Genomic DNA, 15,093 nt, shown 5'->3' with positions numbered 1-15,093 from the left:
ACATGCTGCATTCTAGGATGTAAACTTCAGACACCACCATGCCCTCAGACCACCAACACACAACCATACATGTTGTATGACATAGAAGAGTACACCACCATGTGACCCTTGACCTGTGTACTGTACTAAGCTCTACATCAACTGTAGAGAGTACACATGTACTGACACAGTTGCATCATGTGTTATGCAATGCAATGATACCACTGTCTGTGACCAGGTCAGCTGCACACATACCAGGAGCCCTTTGTACTTTCCATCATTAGCAGATGACTGCTGCTGTACACCAGTACACACTCTCATGTATGGATATGACATACATGTACCTGCCCTGGGTATGTACATGCCACACACACAACATACCTGTAAATAGCATAGCTGTTGTTGTCCTTTGTGCAAACAGGTGGCTACAGCCATTACACACATGCAAATGGAATGTAGGTCCATGGCTGGTGAATGCTAACAGAACATAAGGTGTGATATCAGTGTTGACAGAGGTAACATCCCCTCTGTACTGGTCATCCATCATATCATACAACAGTCCATGTGTCATGTATGTCATTACACATATTCACCAATTGCAATGCCTACAAACATGACCAAATGTCAGGATTGTAGGACCTACACACCTGTACATGTAGTGTTGTGCATTCAGATAACATGCGTGTGCAGTTGCTAATGTATGCAGGTGGCATGTATCCTAGTACATCATGCAGTTGCAATGCAGCCTCAACATTGCCAACTGCATATGGTGATATGCTGAATGTACAGAAAGATGTACCACAGGTATGGACAGATGTGTGGAAATAACTAAGTGGTGGGGCATCTTTGCAGATGGATGTTTGCCATGGACAGCTCACAGGTGTGTCACAAGTGGTCCTACAATACTCTGTGTAACCGGTAAGCAATGGTTTCCTTAATTGAAGGACATAACACACAACTTAGCGGTCAGGGTGACAGCGAAGGTAAATCACTTCACACCTGTTAATAGATATGACGTCTCTAGTGCATATATCAGCACTGTTGTCACAGGAAGCGTCAGTACAGTTTGTAACACATGCAATACTGCTGTACATCTGACATACATACCATGAGCTAGGCAGGTCTGAGATTCACAGTACTGGCATGTGTGGTTGCGTGTGTGTCCATATATGTCACGTATTGTGGGGAATACATCTCAATTGTTACTCACTCTCCTGTACACTAGTGTGCACATTTGTAAAGACTGCAGCGTAGAAAGCAGGACATAGGCAGGGACGTAATTCTCACACATGTGAGGTATCTGTATGTGCATGACATAGGTGTATTAATTACTGAAGGCCACAGTGTGTGTATGTAGGGCTGCCTGGTCCCTGGGATGAGGATGTATGTTACCATACTGAACTGATAAGACCCCTCCCACCATCCAGGCTATGCATTCTACTATCCATTTTGATGTCCCCGATTGTATGCCGTACTGACTACCTGTACATGTGTATTCTCTGTGGCACGTCATGTAGGTGCACAATACTGTAATGATGATTTGCACACAGGCAGGAGTCCTCATCCCACCAGTAGCAACCATGTGCGAGTGTGTATTACTGTGTCGGTGAATCCGTGAGTGTGTGGGTGTGTTATTGTGTCATTGAATACATGTGTGTCAATACCTGTGTGGGTGCAGTTGTGTGTTGGCATCCTGTCATGGTAATGTATATTACTGATTCCCAATGAGGCATCCCACTTCCCACTGTCCTCTACCCTTGTAATCAGCTAGATCACTCTCTTACCTCACCACTCCATGTAGCTGTACCTGTGATGTCACCCTTTATGGATGTGATGTCTGTGGCCACAGTAGCTTAATACACAGCTATCATGCTCTTGGTATGGTAGACGTGTTTGTAACGTGGGACATTCTCACTGGTATGTGGCAGCTACACGGTGCATTCTGGTATATTCATACATACCTGTGAGTAGTCCACATTGACATATGGGACACTAACTGCAAACACTGACATCCACCAGCACGTGCAATTAGACCTGAAGAAGGACAGCAGGACATCATGACCAACATGCAGTTACTGTTGTTACACAAGAAACATATTGTTAACAGTATTGTACACATGTACTACATGGTATATCTGCTGCCTGTCAACAGTCTTCAACATTTGTAAACTACACGTATCATCCTAGTCTGTTCAACTTGTGCATCAGACCATATGAGCATGTCTCAGCACCGATGGTGTGGATGTCAGGGATGTGGCACAGGCATCATCATATGCACAGGGTGTTAATGTTTGCCGTAGGCCTAAGCTGCACTGTTGTTACACAATACATATACTGTTAGCAGTATTGTACTCCTGTACTACATGGTATATCTGCTGCCTGTCAACAGTCCTCAACATTTGTAAACTACATGTATCATCCTAGTCTGTTCACCCTGTGCATCAGATCAGACCATACGAGCATGTCCCTGCACCGATGGTGTGGATGTCAGGGATGCAGCACAGGCATCATCATATGCACAGGGTGTTACTGTTTGCCAGAGGCCTTGCACCGTTAGATGACATCATGTGTGTGGGTTTGGGTCTTTGATCTAACTGGGCGTGTGTAGATGTTATGCATGTGTGTTGTGGTGCCCTCCATATGTTTCCAGTGTGTGCGTGTATGTATGCACACAGTTCTCCCATATGTCTGACCTACACAGGGGTATTATTGACAGCTGCAGACTGTACAGGTGAGGTTTTACAGTTCACGGTGTCTGGCCACGGGCATGTGACCTGTGCCTGCCAGGGGTTGCATGGGTACTACCAGACAGAGGTGCAGATTGAGTACTATCTGATGTCACTTGTCCATTGGAACTGTGTCCCTGTTGGGACCATCCCAGGCCACATGCACATGGCCTGCTGTGTCATGGTGTGGACAGCGCAGCACCAGATGCACTGCTGCTGCTACCGCCACTGTGGGAGCGGACATGTGAGGTAGCTCGTATACGCAGACCTGACACAGATGATGTAGCAGGCCTACATCCACGTGCTCGATGCCTCTCTCCTACCAGATGTTCCAACACAGACAGCTCACGCTCTCAGATTGTCACGCCACAGTCAAGGACTCCAACCATGTCACCCAACCATCTATCCAAAGCTTCAGAAATCTGCTGTTGAGCATTAACCATTGCCTGGATGTTGTTATTTAAAGAACAGACAGCAGCCCTCTGTATCCTCTGATCTTCTCTGTTGCACCATTCAGCACATGCCTGCGCTTCCATTACAGCCTGAAACATGCATCTGGTGACACCAGCTGCTGTGCTCTGTCATGCAGGAGCATGTTGACCAGAGGTCCTCCTATGAGCAGCACTGGCCACGTGCCTGTGCAGGGCACCAGCAGTCGTTTGGCTGACACCATGGTGTGCAGGCACACCTTCTATAGCCCCCACACTTTCCTGTTCCAAGCTACCACATGCCTGCTGTCCTTCCTCTATGGCCACTGGTGATGGGGTATGTGCAGGTATGGGATCTGTGTGTGTGGATGAGGGGGATATAGATGGAATGGCAACCAATGGCACAGTTTCAGCCCCTGGCAACTCCGCCTGTGTCTCAATCATATGTTCATCATCACTGCTAGAGTCTGTGGGGACACTAACATCAGATGTACCGCAGGAGGGCGATGCACCTGCATCATCTGTGAGGGCAGACAAGAACTGTACATTACAATCTATACAATAGACACACACATACACAGACACACATGCATGTGATATGACAGAAGGCATGTAACATGCATGTGATATGGCAGACGGCATGCAGCACAGACAATAATAGTGGTAGTTATCATACATCCCTGGGATGCACACAACAGCATGCATGTGTCATAGCAGACGGCATGCAAATTACACAATCATAGTAGTAGTTAGCATACATTCCTGTGTTATACCATGTGGATCAGCACAGGTTAACAGTACACCTGCCTGATGTGTGGCAGATGACCTTGATAATCACATGTGGTATGACATGTGATACACTGACGTGTGCAATGACATGCATATATATTTAACGCAATGGTGTCCTGTCAAATATACAGTGGGGCAATGCTGTACCAATGCAGTGTTGTCTGTCTTCCCTACAAATATACTGCACATTTAGCTGATGTGCATGGCCTTTGCAGGGAATAATGAGGCATCTCTAGTGCTATACAGTGTGAGTTACAGACAGGGTTCATAGCCATGACTGTGTTTAGCTACAATACATATATACTGTGGAATGTGACCCACGTCACCGAGGTGTATACACACTAAATCATGATGCAGAAGTTGTGACACAGGTCACTGATGGGTATATGGATGACACCCCTGCACATCTGCAACCATATTGCTGCAGCCTGGCAACTATGGCCAGACATGGCAAACATGTCGGTACACCAGATTCCACATGACATCTGTGTACCACACACACACACGCACACACACACACACACACACACACACACACACACACACACACACACACATACACGAGGAGCTAGTATGACATTTATGTCAAACACCAGCAATGGGAATGCACTGTATCTGTGGCCTGATGTGGATAATGTAGAGGTGACTGCTGTCATGTCATAACACCCTCAAGATGTTCAACACATCTTATGTGATGGATTGATGTTATGCCTACACAAGATGTGCAGAGGCCTGTAGGATGTCTAGTGTTCCACATCTACAATATGACCATTATACAAAGGCCATGGTTGAACCAGGTGTAGCCATTGTATGACAGGGTATATACACAAGCACAACACATCATCCTCCAGGGCCATGTGTATACATGTGTAGCCCAAATTATTGTGATGGGCATCTATTTCACATGTCTGTGTTGTCCCATATGACATATATGCTCCACTGACAACAGGGTTATGCAGATAAAGGGTGGTATGTGGGATATATTTTCAGGTTAGGTAGGCAGTGTAGCAGCCAGGCCAATAGATGTCATGGGCATGTCAAGATAGCACATCACTTTGTGTGACATTCATAGCAGGGCTATGATCCACACCGGTGAATCCTGTGTGCTGTCCATACTCTAGCCCACTGTGTAGTACTGTTTGTATTCACCACATGTGTAGATCAGATCTGTAGTATGTCCCTAAAGGGAACAGCACCTCCACCATTGTATGCACAGCTGTCAACACATCTGGCAATGACAGTTTGTGAGGATTCATGTCGGTGAGATGATTCACATAGTTTACAAGTGTTGCACATGGGTAGTCATTGTGATGCATTACAGGTCCGACCTATATATTGTGACAGGACCATACATTATGTGTACATGTTGTAAATGGCCACGTGGCAGATAGATTTGTACATTATGGTTCCTGATAAATAATAACACTCTCACCTGTAACAGGCTGCTGTTGCAGTGGAACGCCAGAGGTACCTAAATAGGAGTAACACAGCACTATGAGCATAATTCACCCCTGTGTAAAGGCTACAGTATGCATAACACATACACCAGTACATTAGACTATACTACGGTGTATGCACATGTGTGCATACACAGAGTAGCATACTATAGTATGTGGCATGTGTGTGTATGCATGCTTTGCATATGATGTAACATCATATGCCTTGCATATGATGTTACATTACATATTGTACAGTGACACATGCAACTATATGGAATATAGTTGTTATAGCTGCAGTACTGACTTACCAGGCAACTCCAGGCTCAGTGGTTGAGAGACACCCACCACCACAATATCAGCTAAGGCTTGTGGATGTGGTTCTGCAGGTGTCCCCAGGTTGGCCAGTAGCTCCTCGGTACATGTGATTGGGGGCTAGGTTGGTGGTCCACCACCTGTTGCACCTTGCTCCCTGGCAATTGCATTCACACGCTGTTTTGCCCATCTAATGAGGTCTGTACAGTGTCTGCGCACCTGCTGGTATGTGTGGTTGTGGCCACCCACATCATTAACCCTCCTGCGAACCTCCATCCACAGGGCATCCGGCTGCTGAGCATCTTGTAGCACACGGCTGAACAGGATATCATGATTGTTGAGTAGTTATGGGATGAGGGCCTCATACTTCAAGTGGGTAAATGGGGGTAGCCTTGCACGCGGCATACCTGGAAGACATAATGATGGAGACAGGTCACAGTAACTCATAGAGACATACAGAGCTACAGCTGAACATACATGTGTATCACATTAAGTTTAAATAGTTGTATTTGCAAACCTACATGACACTGATGTGTTTGTGTCACACACATGTGACACTCAATGTTGAGTGAATAGTATCACCATATTTGGAGATGGAAAGAGTACTTTGAGGGGTTGATGAATGAAGAGAATGAGAGGGTGAGAAGGCTGGATGATGTAGGGATAGTGAATCATGAAGTACAATGGATTAGCAAGGAGGAAGTAAGGATAGCTATGAAGAGAATGAAGAATGGAAAGGCTGTTGGCCCAGATGACATACCTGTGGAAGCATGGAGGTGTTTAGGTGAAATGGGAGTGGAGTTTTTAACCAGATTGTTTAATGAAATCTTAGAAAGTGAGAGGATGCCTGAGGAATGGAGAAAAAGTGTTTTGGTACCGATTTTTAAGAATAAGGGTAATGTGGAGAGCTGTAGTAACTACAGAGGGATTAAACTGATCAGTCACAGCATGAAGTTATGGGAAAGTGTAGTGGAAGCTAGGTTAAGAAGGGACAATTTGATTAGTGATCAGCAGTATGGTTTCATGCCGGGAAAGAGCACTACAGATGTGATGTTTGCTCTGAGAGTGTTGATGAAGAAGTACAGAGAGTATCAGAAAGAGTTGCATTGTGTTTTTGTAGACTTAGAGAAAGCATATGACAGGGTACCTAGAGAGGAGTTGTGGTATTGTATGAGGACGTCAGGAGTGTCAGAGAAGTATTTAAGAGTGGTACAGGATATGTACGAGGGTAGTGTGACAGTGGTGAGGTCTGCCGTGGGATGGATGCTTTTAAGGTGGAGGTGGGGTTACATCAAGGATCAGCTCTGAGCCCTTTCTTATTTGCAATGGTGATGGACAGGTTGACAGACGTGATTAGACAGGAGTCCCCATGGACTATGATGTTTGCAGATGACATTGTGATCTGTAGTAAGAGTAGGGAACAGGTGGAGGAGGCCCTGGAGAGATGGAGATATGCTCTAGAGAGAAGAGGAATGAAGGTCAGCAGGATTAAGACAGAATATATGTGTGTGAATGAGAGGGAGGATAGAGGAATGGTGAGGATGCAAGGAGTAGAGGTGGCGAAGGTGGATGAGTTTAAATACTTGGGGTCAATAGTTCAGAGTAACGGTGAGTGTGGAAGAGAGGTGAAGAAGAGTGTACAGGCAGGATGGAGTGGGTGGAGAAGAGTGTCAGGAGTGATTTGTGACAGATGAGTACCTGTAAGAGTAAAAGGGAAGGTCTACAAGAGGGTAGTGAGACCTGCTATGTTATATGGGTTGGAGACAGTGGCATTGACAAAAAGGCAGGAGTTTGAGCTGGGTGTGGCAAAGTTAAAGATGTTAAGATTTGCACTGGGTGTAATGAGGTTGGACAGGATTAGAAATAAGTATATTAGAGGGTCAGCCGAGGTTGGAAGGTCTGGAGACAAAGCCAGACAGGCAAGATTACATTGATTTGGATATGTGCTGAGTATATTGGGAAAAATATGCTAAGGATGAAGCTACCAGGTAACAGGAAAAGAGGAAGGCCTAAGATAAGGTTTATGGATGTGGTAAGAGAGGACATGCAGGTGGTTGGTGTGACAGAGCAAGATGCAGAGGACAGGAAGAAATGGAAACAGGTGATCTGCTGTGGCGACCTCTAACGGGAACAGCTGAAAGAAGATGATGATGATGATGTGTGTGTGTCTCCTGATTACATTGCTCATACTCCATGTGGTTGCTGTCTTGATTTGGGTGAGACTGTTTGCCTGTACTGGTGTTCCTACCTATCAGCACATGGCTGGATGTGTCCACATTAATGCAGTTGACCTTGATGCTGTGTCTATGTCACATATAAGGACTTACACTGCCTTAACAGACATGACCTGTGACCCTGCAGACATGCTCACATAAGGTTTTACATGTATGTGTTCTGCCATATACATCTACACGGCACTGTACAGTGATTCAAAATCCTGCCATGTATCACCTGTGTTGCACATGTGATACACATGGGACACTGGCTAGCCAGATGATATTTGCAGGGATGGATATCAACTATAGCATGTACAGTCAAAGTCAACTAGTGGGCTATATGCCATGGGCCATGTATGAATCTAGGATGAAAGGTTACCTGGCAGGTGCCGACAGGTGGGTCTGTGGGGCCAGGTGGAGCAGTGCCACATTACTGATCCACAGGGTTAATGATACATATACCATGCATTATCATGTGGTCATCACACCATGTCTGAGAGGGGAGTGATGTGCAGCTTTGACGGACAGGAATGCATAGTATGGCAGGACTATGTCAAGTGTTTGGAACAAGGATCTGTCCAGCATGTGGTAGGTGGATGTCCATAAAGTATGTGTTCGAGATCAGGATGAGTACATGTAGCATGTCCAACATCACTGGGTTGGACATGGATTTATTCAGGGTATGCATCATGCTACATAGTGGAGATGGGGAATGGTAAGGCTGGTGTAGGTCATCTGCACATGACCAATACCCCTTAAAGGAAATATGTGATCTGATATGGGTCACTTGAGTGTTGTGTATGGCTGGACAATGATCTCTATATTCATGAATGGCACCCTATCATTATTAGGGTTACCACATATGACTACCTGATAGGTGTAGTGACATAACTATCACAGGAAAGACAACTGCCCAGCTGCATCCCTCACACACATGTGTCCATTATGTTGACCACTGCCTAGGTGGTAGTTCATGGATACAGGGTTATTAACATAGGGGTGACAATGCAATATGTAGCTGTCAGATTGTGGCCATATGTCACACACCTCACCCACAAAGCCCCTGCTGTATGTTGTCCACAACACTCCTGAGTCAGCTATTGCTCCTAGGTCATAGTCATTCGCATACTTCAATAGGCAGATACCTTCTGTTTGTCTGTGAGGTATGGACTACAATGAGGGGGAATAAAATTCATTAACCCTGACATACTGTAGCTGCCACTGGTGTGATGATTATGTATGATTCAGACACCTTCTGTAGTGTTGGTTCTGCCAGCAGTCCTATTGCAAAACACTCCTGTGACATAGGAATATACATCTAGTATACCAAGTGTAGGTGGTATACAGTATGGGTGATGATGTCCTATGACCTGGCAAAGTTATGATATGCAGTGTGCCATCAACCATGCTGTCATCTACATCTGTACTGCTGACATCACTTAATTGATCAAGGTTCATGGCCTTCCAGACCAGACTCAGTATGGTAGTAGTAAAGTACTTCCCATTATCAGTGGTGTCTCCCCCTTTGTGGGTTGTGATACCTGTTGTGCACCATTCAGTGTGTACACAACCTGACATGGGGCTATATTTTACATGATGTGTATGTGGAGAGCATCTTGTTTTACCATATGTGTATGATACAGCCTGTGATGTGGACAGGTCCCATGCAGCCTGAGTGCAGCTTGTACCTGCATAGTTGTGGGTACAGGGCCCTGTGGTGTACATGGATATATGCTTGTGTACTTGTTGGGGGAGGTGGGCGTGTGTTTATGTTATCCAAGACCCTATCTGGATTGCTTATTCATGTTACACACTTGTTCAGGACTTGTAATCACTACGTAAGCTAATAATTACTATAGCACTCAATATTCCTTTTACCTAGAGGTAAGGGTGAACAAGTTTTGTACATACTTTTCTCCCTTGCTTAGAGTAATTTAGCTCTTGTACTCATTTCCTCACTTATCTAGGTGAATGTAGTTCTATATTCAGGCATGTCCAAGAGTCAACTGCCAGTGTTCTCACCTGTCTATCTGATGAATCTGGACATCTTGAGGCAATGTACATATTGCCTCATGTACACAGACAAGTCGCTCCGCCTACCACCCAAAACTACAACCTGTGAGAGATGCACTCATCTAGCCAAACTGGAGGTAAAGGTCTCTCCAACCAAGCCTGACCCTGACTGTCATGTGGAGAAGGTACACATTCGCACAACACCACACTCATCACATAAGTCTCACTGAATCTACCCCACCATTAACTGGGAAAACTTCTCGTGTACCAACACATTAGCTCAACGGTTTCTGGAATTCATAAACACCAATGTCCTGACTCAACATATCCACACACCCACCAGGGGCAACAATATCCTAGACCTAGGCATTACCAACATGAGTGATTGGTGCTCCACACATGAAGCCAACTCCTCGTTGATCCGATCAGACCATGTGCTGAATACCGTTTATATCAACATCTCGCACCCACCCCCCATTAAGGGAACCACAGCATAATATGTCTACAAGGCCAACTACATGTTTCTTAAGACAGACGTGGCGGACGTCATGACACCCATGCAGATGGACAGTACTGTTACAACTGCTGAATCCTACACAAATGCACTCTATAAGCACTTTCATGAGTGCATGGCTTGTGCTATCCCAAACAGAACCAGGACGCTATACTCCTAATTAACAAAATCAATCTGGTAGTCCCCTACTATAAACATATTGTACTACAGGAGGAAGACAATGTTGCAAACGAGAGTACAATACCATGCATGGAGGAGCTCCCTGGCCAGCCTCAGTAAGAAGGTGAGACCTCTTTTAAGATCCTCTAATGCTAGCTACGAAAACTAAAATGCAACTAATATCAACAACAACCACAAAGCATTCTATATCTATGTCACATATTTCAATGTCAGCAACCAGATCTGCTCTGAGTTACAGCACAAAGGCACAAACATTACCGAAACAATTGATATTGGCAACATCCTGGCAAATCCCTCTCAAAGCTGCACACTCTAACGGCAATATCACAGCCTCCATGGGACCGGACAACATCCCAGGCTGCATTTTACATGAACTTCAGAACATACTGTCTCCCCACCTACGCACCATGTTCAATAATAGCCTCATAATGGGCATAGTGCCCCCTGAATGGTGCACAGCAACAGTTATCCCACTCCACAAACGCGGTGCCACAACGGACCACGAGACCAATTTCACAATAGGCCTGACTAGCCTGGTCTGCAAGGCTATGATGTACATCATGGATCATTATCACAGAGAGACATTGGGTACCTCCAAACCTTTGTCCCCTCCCTGTTTGGCATTGTTAAGGGTGGGCCATGCCTCCTAAACCTGGTGGACTTCTTAGAAGCAGTTACTAAGGCATTAGATGAGGTTAAGGAGGTCCACACAGCCTACCTAGAGCTCTCATAGGCTTTCAACACCATTCCTCCTTCTGGTATTATCAACATACCCATCCACCTGAACATTAACCCCTACGTCATGTGATGGTTTGCAAAGTGGCTCAAAGACAGAACCCACACAGTGGGAGTTGCATACCCTAGATCTGACTGTATACCATTTATAAGTGGAGTCCCCCAGGGTCAGTCCTAAGGACCCCTCATGTTCAGTATATACTTCTCTGATGTACAGACAAGCACAGGAGGGCTTTGGCTGAAAAGGTTTGCAGACGACTACAAACTAGGGGACATAATTGTTTCCCCAGCTGTTACTGACACCCTCTGGAATGGTCGCACTGAGACAGATACCTGGTGTTAATATCATGGCATCAAGCTGAATGCCTAAAAGTGCATAGTCATCCCCTTTGGATATAACTAATTACTCATGGACTACCACATAGGTGCTAGTCCCCTACATACAGAAAAGGTAATAAGGGATCCGGGAACCCCAGTAGATAGCACATCTCTCCTTCAATACCCATAATGACAAGGTGGTTAGAATATCCTTCTACATGGCCCCCCTAATCTCTAATGGGTTCGCATCCAGATCAGAGGGGCAATTGTGACTCTACTCATGACATATTAGACCCATTAAGGGATACAACACCCCATTTGGGATATACCTTACAAGACAACTACAACAGCTTGGAAGACCACACCAGTACCACACCAAGAGGATTACTGACCTCAAACAGATGACCTATGCAGCCCAACCTAAGAAACTCCAGCTGTACTCAGTTGCATACCGTATACTCACAGGTCATCTCTGCTTGACATACAAGGCCCATGTCCAACCCTGTATTGCTGGATATGCTCCACCTAAACAGAGGCCCCTGAGTGCCACATGCTCTAGGGATATATACCTAATCACAACGATGAGTAGGACATGCTGGATGGATAGATTCCTGACCCGGACACTCCCCATGCTTTGGAACATGATTCCAATGTACATCAGGCAGGGCCCCCACTACCACTCTTTAAGGGAAACCTTGACATGTGGATGGGAGACAGACATGTACCCCAGGCAGTTGGGCATGTACCTACCTATGTATCTATGAACCTGTACATACAGTTTGGACACATGCTGATAGCTTAATTTACTGTTTAGGTATTGACTTACCTTGTGCCAGTGGCGGTTGTGTGTACAATAGTTGAGGGCTACCTATGTAGGATGCACACAGTAGACCACCTATACATGACAATTTACAGGTGGTCGTGTGTGTGTGTGTGTGTGTGTGTGTGTGTGTGTGTGTGTGTGTGTGTGTGTGTGTGTGTGTGTGTGTGCCATCCATGTTTGCTGTGTGTGCAGGTGGAGAAGGGTGTCAGTCCATGATTGCCTACACTGTCAGTGTGTGTGCTATACGTTCCCTCTTTGCCAAGGCATGGGCATACTGGGCATGCCTCTGTCTGTCTACTGGGGTTAGCACAGGGTGTTTGTGGTTTGAGTCCCCCTGTGCCTGTGGGGCCCTTGGCAATGGTGGTGGGTTGTGAGGGCCTTCACCATTCTGTCCCTGCTGCAGCTGTTTCCGGAGGATCATATTGTGTAGCATGGCACATACTATGAAGATGTGGGCACACATTCTTGTAGAGTACTGCAAGGCTCCACCAGATATGTCCAAGCAATGGAACCGTGATTTCAGCATCCCAAACATGTGCTCTATGATGATTCTGGTTTCTGCGTTTGCCTCATTATGGTCTTCTTGCGTGGCTGTGTGTGCATTTCTGATGGGCATCATCATACATGGTTGCAGTGCATAGCCAGCATCCCCCACCAGGTGGCCATATGGGATGTTCCCCCTGGCAAATACCTGATACAGCTGTGAGGCATGCCAGATGTGGGAGTCGTGATAGCTTCCAGGGCTGCCAGCACACACATCCATAATAATGCCCTGGGCATTGCACATGCCCTGGCAGTTGATGGAGAGGAATCCCTTGCAGTTTATGTAGCATCTACCCTGCTCACAGGGTGGTGACTTGATGTGTATGTGCTTGCAGTCTATTGTACCCAGTACCTCCGGGTAGTCTGCCACATGGTGGAAGAGATGCATATTGCTGGCCAACTCCTCCTGCATTCTGGGGAAGTATATGTGCTCATTGGCATGTGGTAACATGGCATCCAGGAACTGGTGGAGTACTCTGGATGCTGATGCCTGTGAGATCCCCATGATATCCCCAGTTGGCCTTTGGAAGGTACCTGTGGCTAGTATTCTCAAGCTTACACATACCTTTGTGTCCACTGGGATGGGTTCCCCCTCTGTTACGTCTGGCTCTGAGGCGTGGCCGGCACAGCTCAACAAGTTGCTGTATGATGTCCCTGTTCACCCTGTAATGCTCTACTATCTCCAGATCATGTAGCCCCTGGTAGGTTACCCTGGGTCTGAACACTCTTCTCCTCCTCCGGTGCCTGAGATGGTTGTCAGCATCATCCTCCACACCACCATCAGTCTCCAACAAATGCTGGTAAATCAAAGCTATGGCAGCCCCTAACATGTACATATTTAAAGTTCCCCGGCTGTATACACCAATGGTGCAGAGTGTCTGTGGAATACACAAGTGTGTGTGTGGGGCTTTCACACCTTATACTAATTTGCAATGGATGCTGCTGGTGTAATTGGGTGTGTTTGTGCTATTCCATCTGCAGGGTATCTTAATTATTGGTTTTACAGCAAGTGCTGCTATTGTGGGGCCTTTGGTGTTGACTTACGCTTGTCAGCCGCAATTCATCTATTGCCCTTTACTTCTATTTTCAACCCAATTCCCCTCCCATTGTCAGGCATGCATCCAGCTGCTACCTTTCTTGTTTTGTGCTTTCACAACCCAGGATTGTGTTGGGAAATGTGTTATGTAGCTGATCTACTGCAAGTTTGCTTTGTTCTGCTGTGACAGTTCTCTTTTCTTTGCTGTACAGCACCTCCCCTTTCCTGTTTTGCAGGTAGCTGCTAGCAGCCTTGTTAGCTGCTGTCTATGGCCCACTGTGAGTTTCTAGGTGTTAATTACTCATTTGTACTCCAATTACCATGCTGCAGCATTTCCTTACTGTCTTCCCATATTCTTCCTGTTTCAGCTGTGGTGTGCGCCCCGCACAGCCATTTACTGAGTTTCGTGCGTGTTTTCATCTACATTCACATGAACTTTCGGTTACCTTATGTGCTCTCAGCTAAACAAAGCTATGACTACTTCCACATCCCTATCCTGCGGCTTTGCTTAGCAACACGCAACACAGATTAGCAATGATCCAATGTGCTTAGGGCTACGGTGGCACACCCCTCTCTTGATGTCATGTTTACCTCCAGGCCACTGCTCGGTGTTGTACCGCTACACCGTGTGATGCATCCTTACACCGGCGGGGCATTTGTGATTCAGTATTACCTGACTCATTTGCATGGCATTGACTGCTAATTCCTAGTTACCGCACGGAACACTGTCACAGACCCTTAGCAACCCTTGCGTCATGGTTGTGGTGTAGCATGCATGCCATTGACTATTATGGGGATATCATGAATTGCATTACATTACAGTTTTATGACATCTAAATATATTTTCCTTGTGATCCCATTTGCGCACCGACGCACTGCGGTTTTATTTTGCGTTGGTGTGGCCATGACATTAAATGTTATTTTTTATATGTTGTGCATGTTGTTTTATGTCATTGGCTATATATTTAGCCATTGGCATATATTAACATTATAATAGATAAGTTTGGTCCACTTTCATAGCTCTGATTTTATGCTTGACAAA

The sequence above is a fragment of the Protopterus annectens genome, chromosome 2.part0 (genome assembly GCF_019279795.1).
Source record: "Protopterus annectens isolate FY-2018-M chromosome 2.part0, PAN1.0, whole genome shotgun sequence".
In the NCBI taxonomy this organism is placed as follows: Eukaryota; Metazoa; Chordata; order Ceratodontiformes; family Protopteridae; genus Protopterus; species Protopterus annectens.
Note: the sequence above shows the minus strand (reverse complement) of the source record.